This window comes from Silene latifolia, chromosome 1 (assembly GCF_048544455.1).
Source record: "Silene latifolia isolate original U9 population chromosome 1, ASM4854445v1, whole genome shotgun sequence".
In the NCBI taxonomy this organism is placed as follows: Eukaryota; Viridiplantae; Streptophyta; class Magnoliopsida; order Caryophyllales; family Caryophyllaceae; genus Silene; species Silene latifolia.
The window spans coordinates 104284413-104292761 of NC_133526.1; positions in this window are offsets into that span (position 1 = coordinate 104284413).

Here is an 8349-nt window from a genome sequence, read left to right on the forward strand (position 1 = left end):
TATGCAATTGCTGAATAACGTAGATTTTAAATAACCTTCTTTCTTTATTTCTTTCTCTGTCTCTCTCTGTCTGTCTCTCTCTCTCTCTCTCTCTCTCTCTCTCTCTCTCTCTCTCTCATTACTCAAATTATGTCAAGTGGTAGCTCGTTTTCTTCCTATATTTCAATAGGGACGTGTAATTGCTCAGTTCCGACAGCATTGCAGACTTCTTGGACTTTAAAAAATCCGGGAAGAAAGTTTCTTACTTGCACATTCTATAATCCCGAGACTAAAATGCGTGGATGCAATTACTTCAAGTAGGTTGATGAACTAATGACTGAGTGGCAGAGGAAGGTTATAAACAGGTTAGTGAATGAGAAAATGAGCATGCATATCGAGATTACTTAAGTGAGAAGTATTCTACATCAACTTGAAGAATCGAAGCGGGGAAATGACAATGAAATATTGAAGGCAAAAGAAGAATGCAAGAAATTAACATGGATATCGTAGAGCTCAAAAATAATGAGGCATGGCTTAAGTTAATTGTCAAATTTCTTCTTCTAATTGTTATTTACCTAATTTATTATGTATGGTGGTAGTTTGTACTCTTTATGTGTAAACTTGTAATCCCTTAAATTAATGGAAATAAGCAAGATTTTCTGAGAAACATATTGTAATTAGCTGGCATATACCAAATGATGCTTTATTTCTTGGCGGTAAAATTAAACAAAATGAAATATAAAATAAAAAGGTTATACCTAAACCGTTGTTAAGGACGTATACAGTTATAACGGTTCTGGCCGTTGTTATGTATATAAAAATGATGCTTTATTTTTTGGTGGGAAAATCAAACAAAATGAAAATCTTTAAGACAACGGTTATTTCTAACCCGTTGTAGATAATACTAATCAATTACGGTTTTAAACAAAACCGTTGTCTGTTTGGAAACAAAATACAACGGTTTTTCTTATACCGTGTTTATTACTTTCCATTAAACAAGGTCTTGCAAGTGTTGTATTTTTTTACATTTATATACTCTAAACTTCCCCTCCCCCACATAATATCCTCAAACACTTAGATTCCCCTCAACCACCAACCTACCCCTTCGCCGTTGCAGTCATCGTCATCATCGCCATTGCCGCCCCCAGATCAATCCGGATTCTCCTCTTTAAAGAAGTAATAAACCCTCCTCTCTAGAGATTTGTTTGTTATTATAAGTATGCATTGTTATTATTTGTTAAATAATTTCTGCTTTAGATATGGTCGAAAAGTGGAAAAGAAACGATGGAAATGTGTCAGGCGACGACTCAGGTGATGAGAATAATTTGCAACACACTACGGGTTGAATGCGCCACAGGGTTTCCCTAGAAGCAATAAATTCAATGATACGTAATTCTTCACAATGGGATAAAGATACGGGGCTGCCATATGGTGAGAATGCCGGGTATTTTGCGAGTTGGATTGGTTGTTGTGTAAGACAGTATTTACCTCTCGGTACGCCGCGTATCAGTGAACTGAGTAAAATACGGAACACCATGCTAATAAACAGAATAAAGGTATGTATATACAATAATAAATGCTGTAGCTGAAATTAAGTTACTACTTGATATGTGTATTAGTCGAAACACTTGTACCAACTATGTTCATCATATATGCAGCTAGCTTACGTTGTCCCTGAAAAGTATGATAAGTACCTAAAAAAAAAGACAGGGGAAGGCCCCAGTTCTTGGAAGTTAAAGATTGCAGAGAACCACTTGTTCAACAAGGAAACCGGGGAGATGAACAAGAAACCACCAACAAAAATAGTATCCGTATGACAGTCAAGACCATTGAGATAGTTATATCGCTTATAGGTAGTCTGACAAGTTTAAGGTAACTTAATAATAATAAGTAAAGAAGTATACTTAGTTTAGTGTTTGGTCATGCTTACGTTTCTTGATACAATTTATTTGATGAAGGCCATGAGTGAGAGGAACCCCATGAGTGAGAGGAACCAGGCGAACATTTCAAAGAAAAAGAACGTCTTTTATGGCTCTCGAGGTGGTTATAGATTGATTAAGATGAAACTTGTAAGTACATAATTCTTATAGTATTAGACTATTAGGTGTTTTAGTCGGATGTTATATATGTTCATAGTAATCATACATATTTTGAGAGTATATCAATGTGATGAATGAATTGTAGGCAAAGCTTGGAAAATTCAGTCGTCACGACGCTTGGGTGGAAGGTCACACTCCTAAGAACAGAAAGACGGAAATCGAATATGATAAGGACATCAAAGAGAAAATTGTAATTTTGACTTAATATGTCACTCCTACGGCAAACTGGTGGTCGGAGTTATATAATTGTGAGTTTAAATAAAATTTAGTTGCTTAATGGTTTTTTGTGTATGTCGAGGATCTGTGAGAAGGAGGTAGAGGAAGGAAAATGGAAGCCTCAAGGACGTGATGACATTCTTGCTAGGGCAATCGGTAAAGTAGAGCATCTAGGTCGTGTGAGAGGGGTATTGACGCATGTTGGTATCACTAAGTATTTTGGAAAAACTACTCGAAGGATGATGAGTGGTGATGATTCCAAGAATTTAATCGTATAAATAATGTATTTGATTCAACGTAATTTATAACTATATACGATGGTATTAATTTCTACTACACAACTACAGAAAATGTTCAGGTTGATGCTGAGAATGTTGGAAACTGGGGAAAAGCCATCAGAAGAAGAGTTGTATATGGTTCAAGAAGTTAAAAAGGAAGCAGAGGAGGAGGAGGAGGAGGAGGGAGATGAAAAAGAGGTAATAATATTTATGTCTTATATACAATTTGTTATATGATTTGGAAAATCGGTACGTGTTATATGGACAAGTGTTAATGTACAGAAGGAAGTCGAGGAGGACATGGCAAGGGAGAAGGAAATGGCAAAGGAGACTGAGGTGGGAGCGAAGTGTAAGAGGAAGCCAGGAAGGCCATGACACAGGATAAGATTGAGGTAGTTGATGATCAGACGTTCTTCTCAACACCGAAAAAGGTAATAGCTGCTAGTTTATAACTATTCATCTCAGTACACATTTTTTACTTATGAAATTTATTAAAGGTAGTGAATGTATGTGTACTAATTGATTAAAGCTGTCGTGAAGGGCGATTGCAAGGTGGCTTATCGTCTGTTCTATTTACAGGGGAAACAGAAAGTTGTTGTTTCCAGGGGATACGTGTTCGCTTACGAACGACTTCAACAAGTTAAGGTTCATGGTATACCCCTTCATGACAAATGCACGAAAGTGGAAGTGTCCTAATTATATAAGGACGAGTATGGGGAAGTAAAAATACCATTTCCTAATGAGGAGGTCACTTATTTGAAAGAAGCCCTAAGTTATATGTGCAATGGCCTAACAACCTCATCAATGGTGTCATCCCCGAGGTACCTATCCACAGACGTTAATTATTACTTATTGTTTAAATATATTAGGGTACAAATATTAACATATCGTAAGTACTTAAATCTTTACATTTGCAGAAGTTAAGCAAAATCATGGCGGCAACTAAAGCAATTACTACTACGTCAACGGACAAAGTCACCGAAAGGACTACGTCTTCCCCAAAAACAAAACCACAGGACATACAATATAAGCTAGCTACGAAAGTTGTTGCAGTCAAGCCTACTTATGATTCTTATTATGAATCATGTGAATATAAGAAAAAAAATGAAAACTACTTCGCTGAAGGCTTTGCACAACTTGGCGGTAAAGAAGTCACCTAGAGGAGATGTAGTCATGATTAACATTGAAGAGGAAATTATGGGCGTAGCTGATATAGTCGTACTGGACCCAAAGCAACTGATGGAATTTGTCGACCTTGACAATTTAGATGTTGTTCACATTTTGATTTGGATGAAGTAAGTTTTATTAATAAAACTATTTAATCATTTCCATTTACGAATAATGATGTTTGTTTAAATTATCAATTACAATAACATTCTTCATTCCATGTGGCGTAATAGGTACCTGAATAATTAGATCGCTGAGTGGAAGGTCCCAATTCACGCCTACGGAATCTTGAGTCCTAAGGCGTTCTCTGTGCACAGCATTTCATACGAAGAACAAATCAATAGTATCGCTCATCGGTTGATGTCAACCAAAAAACTATGTCTTGCCCCCTATAATGAGAATATGTATGTATAGTACGTGATTATTATAATGAACCACGGTTCTATAAATTTATTATTAACATGCTTACATGTGTGTAAATGAACTAATAGTTCAATGTCCCAAATTGAATAGGAAGCATTGGGCGTGCTACTGGCAATCCAAGTGGAAACAAAAACAGTGTACTGGATTGACTCTCACAAAGGCAAACCCTCTGACAGTTGTGTAAAGATGATAACTGAGTAAGTTTACAACCTTCAATAATGTCATTTGTTATTGTATGACTTGAGCCATATATATGCAAATAATAATGGTATTTGTGTATATTTATGAATTATTGTTTTTGAAGCAAAAAAAAGACTATGTCCACTTGGGAAATATGAAAGCAACACTGTTCCCAATTTTATCACTCCATTAGTAAGTGTATTCTTAATAATTACTCGTATAATTTAATTTATGTTTATGCGAGAGGTTGATTATCTAATTCAGCTGATTTATGTGTGATTTATATAATAATCTCCTAAAGCACCAGACGACAAACAATGCGTCTTTTACGTTTGTCAGTCCATGTGGGAGGTTATCAACAGAAGACTTTCTACCATTACGATACGGGTTAGTGTGATTTAAAAACTATTTCAGACGTAAATTGAGTACAATTCTGTATACTTTCATGTATTATATCTATTTTGATTATGTATATTTTGAATTGTAGTTTCCACTAATACTCAACAAAGCCCAGAATATTCGCCAGAGGACATCATCTATTTGAGAAATATGTGGGCAGTTATGTTGTTTCATTAGCGGAGTCTCAATACTTTGCTCATGCTTTATGTACGTGTGTATATATATATATAGAGCCATTGCGTATTGGCTTCTTTTGTTTTTTTGAGGAAGTTGTGTTTTGGCTTTTGATCATCCTGATTGTACTGTTTTTAAACTGGGTTTAATTGATCACGGGGTGTAATATTTTGATGCAGGATTGAATTTTTGCGGTTACAATCGCTGAATGCTATTTTTCAAAGAAAAAGAAAAAAAATAGCATTTCAAAGAAATTGCTAAAACAAACGCTGAAAAAATAGCATTTCGGCAGCTGCTAGAACAAGCTAAAATCATTTTAAAAAAAATAAATAATTAAAAACGATAACGGTTAAAAACAACCCGTTGTAAACAATTATTTGACAACGGTTTTATTGAGATAAATAACCGTTGACATATTTTTCCTCCCTTCAAACCGCCAAAAATATAAGATAACGAACGATAACCGTTGTTGAGTTCAAAACTTTTGCAACGGTTTATTTAAGCAGAACCGTTGGCAAAGTTTCATCAATAAAAATATATAACGGTTACATACCGTTGTCAACAGATAAATATAACAACGGTTTTGCATGCAATAAAGCCGTTGTTACATTTTGACATTCAATTAAATAAGATAACGAAATGAACAGTTATCAGATATAATACTCAGTATTTAACAACGGTTTGTCGTAACCTCCCACATATACATAGTAAAATCTTTATTAAAATCTTTGACTAATTGTTACAAAAACTACGACAACGGATTTAAAACCATTTTAAAGATTTAGTAACGGTTTCTTAAAAGATTTTATAACGGTTCTTGAGTTGTGATAACGGTATTATAGATCCGTTATTGATGTTATATAACGATCGCGTGTTAATTGTACAACCGTGGTATATATTTAACAACCGTCGTTGCAATAAGGGTCCCGTGTTTCTATTTAAAAACGGTAATTACATTTTTTGACCATTATTAAAGGTCTTATTTGGCGTAGTGGACCCGTCTTAACTCTACTTAATTCCCTCGTCTAAATGCAAAATGGGAATCCTAAGCTTGCTCTTTAATCTTCATTTTGGGCTTCATTTCTTTATTTATCCACCAACCAAAGTTGGTTTCTTCATGCTCGGGATTTCCCAATTCTTCCCAAAACGCCCATCCATGGTCAGGTCTTGTTTCCACTAGCCTCGTAAACTTTGGTGCTTGCTAACTTGACGGGAAAAAGCTATCGAATGCTTCATTTCCTACAAAATGCAATGAGTACAAGCAAAATCACCTAGAACACGGAATTAGCTCACAAATACACTTATAAAAGTGCAATAATAAATTAAAACCGAGCTAAAATAAGGAGTAAAATCATATATAAATTGTACACATCAGATTTAAATCTTAATTAGGGACTATGAAAGACAAAATGATCAAGCTTTTGACACGACTACACCCATTGTGGAGCATAGAAACCGAAATTCCTACACACTTAGCCTGTACTTCGAAAAGTTGGGTGGAAATTTGATGACAATTTACCCATTTAGAGACAATGTGTTACTCTACTTATCAAAGGTTAAATTTTTGTAATAATTAGTCAAAGATTTAAGCTTAAAATAAATTTTCACAGAACTAATACATGAATTATTGAGAACTTGGTCAAAATTTTGAGACGAAAGTTTTTTACTTAAACCATGTTGCTTGTAGAAATGCTCATGAAATTATAGTCTTTTAATGTAATTAAACCATGTTTAAAGTGTAAAAATCAAACTTCGGTCATATACATAGTAAAATTTGAAAATTTGGGCTAGATTTTGAGACTACATTTCAGTTTTAAGACAATGCATGGTTTTATCAACAAAGAAAGTAGTCTTTTAGCACAATTAAACCAAGTTTTACACATGAAAAATCAAAATTTGGGCATGAATACCCTATATTTCGAAATTTTAAGACGAAACTTTAAAACGAAATTTTTACATACAACACAAGATCCAACATTGACAACAAAGGCTAGGCCCTTCTTGTCCAACTAAACCCAACAACAACACAAGAAAATCAAACTAAGGCTCACTACTAAGCATTTCGTGTTCTTCAATGGTGGACAAGATTTCAACATAAAAATTTGATTTTTAGCAAGAATAATGATGTGGAATTCTAACTTGTAACATGAATTAAACAAAAACATTCAAACAAATCATAAAACTTGAGTAATTTAGTGTAGATCTTAGAAAAATCGATTTGGGGAAAATTAGTGGAAGAACGAATTACTTACATGCTAATTAGGAAAGATTAGTGAAGAGTTATAGAGTAGGAATCCTTGAATCTAACAACAATGTGATGAAAATGGAGTTTGGGAATTAATTTTTGAGAGTTTTAGGTGATAAGGTTATGAGGTGAAGATGGAATATGAAAAAGATGAGAAAGGAGAATAAGGGGTTGAACCCGTGTCCATTCGGTCGAGTGGAATTTCACTCGGTCGAGTGGCCGAGTTAACTCGGTCGAGTGTTCAAATATCGGAATTTCTAGGCGCTAGAGTTAACTAACTCGGTCGAGTAAAACGGTCGACTCGGTCGAGTGATATGTTACTCGGTCGAGTGCTGGCTCGTGCTCACTCGAGTGATTCCTTTCGGCTTGCGATTTCGTATAAGTTTCGGCGGACGGTATTCCTGCAATCAAAGAGGAAGCTTGGGAGTACTCCGGCCATCGGTGGCTCATCCCGTGTTAGCTTACACACCATTATACTTATTGTCTTTGGTACACTACCGTAGAACTAGTAGTTACTCTACCAACATTCATTATTAATCATACACTATTGATAGTACTAAGAAGCATTTAATTAAAACGCAATATAAATTCAAGAGCGAAACCATTATCCTTATACCAACGCATGTTAATCATTGCCCAACATGCTACTCACATAAATCCAGGCATTCAACCTCCATACATATTCACACATCATTGGAATAATTATACCATGCAAGAAATTCAACGCTAATCTCATACTCATGCAACCATAAAACATTCCACATAGCGTTCACCCACACTCATAACCGCCCACGTAGTGACCAACCGAGACAATAGGCACTAGTTTTGATATGAAGGCGCTACTCATCCAAAACCGATCTCCTATTGTACTCAAGTCGGATTCATTTTATTATACACACCTAGGTTCATTTTGGTTCATTGGTTTAGGTTCCAAAATCGTCGCTCTGATACCACTTTGTAACAGCCCCTTCTTACCTGGCCAAGGTAATGGGAGGATGTTACCATCTCGGTTTCCCGAGGCGGTGAACCCGAGTTACAATTAAGAAACATTTAAATAAGAACAAGTTTAGTGATTACAAATGATAAACAAATGAATAATAAATATGAACTAGACATTATACAACTTGTTTACCATCTAGCCATTGCTCGTCCAGTCTCCCGCGTGACCGCAAAAAAAACCTGTACTTGA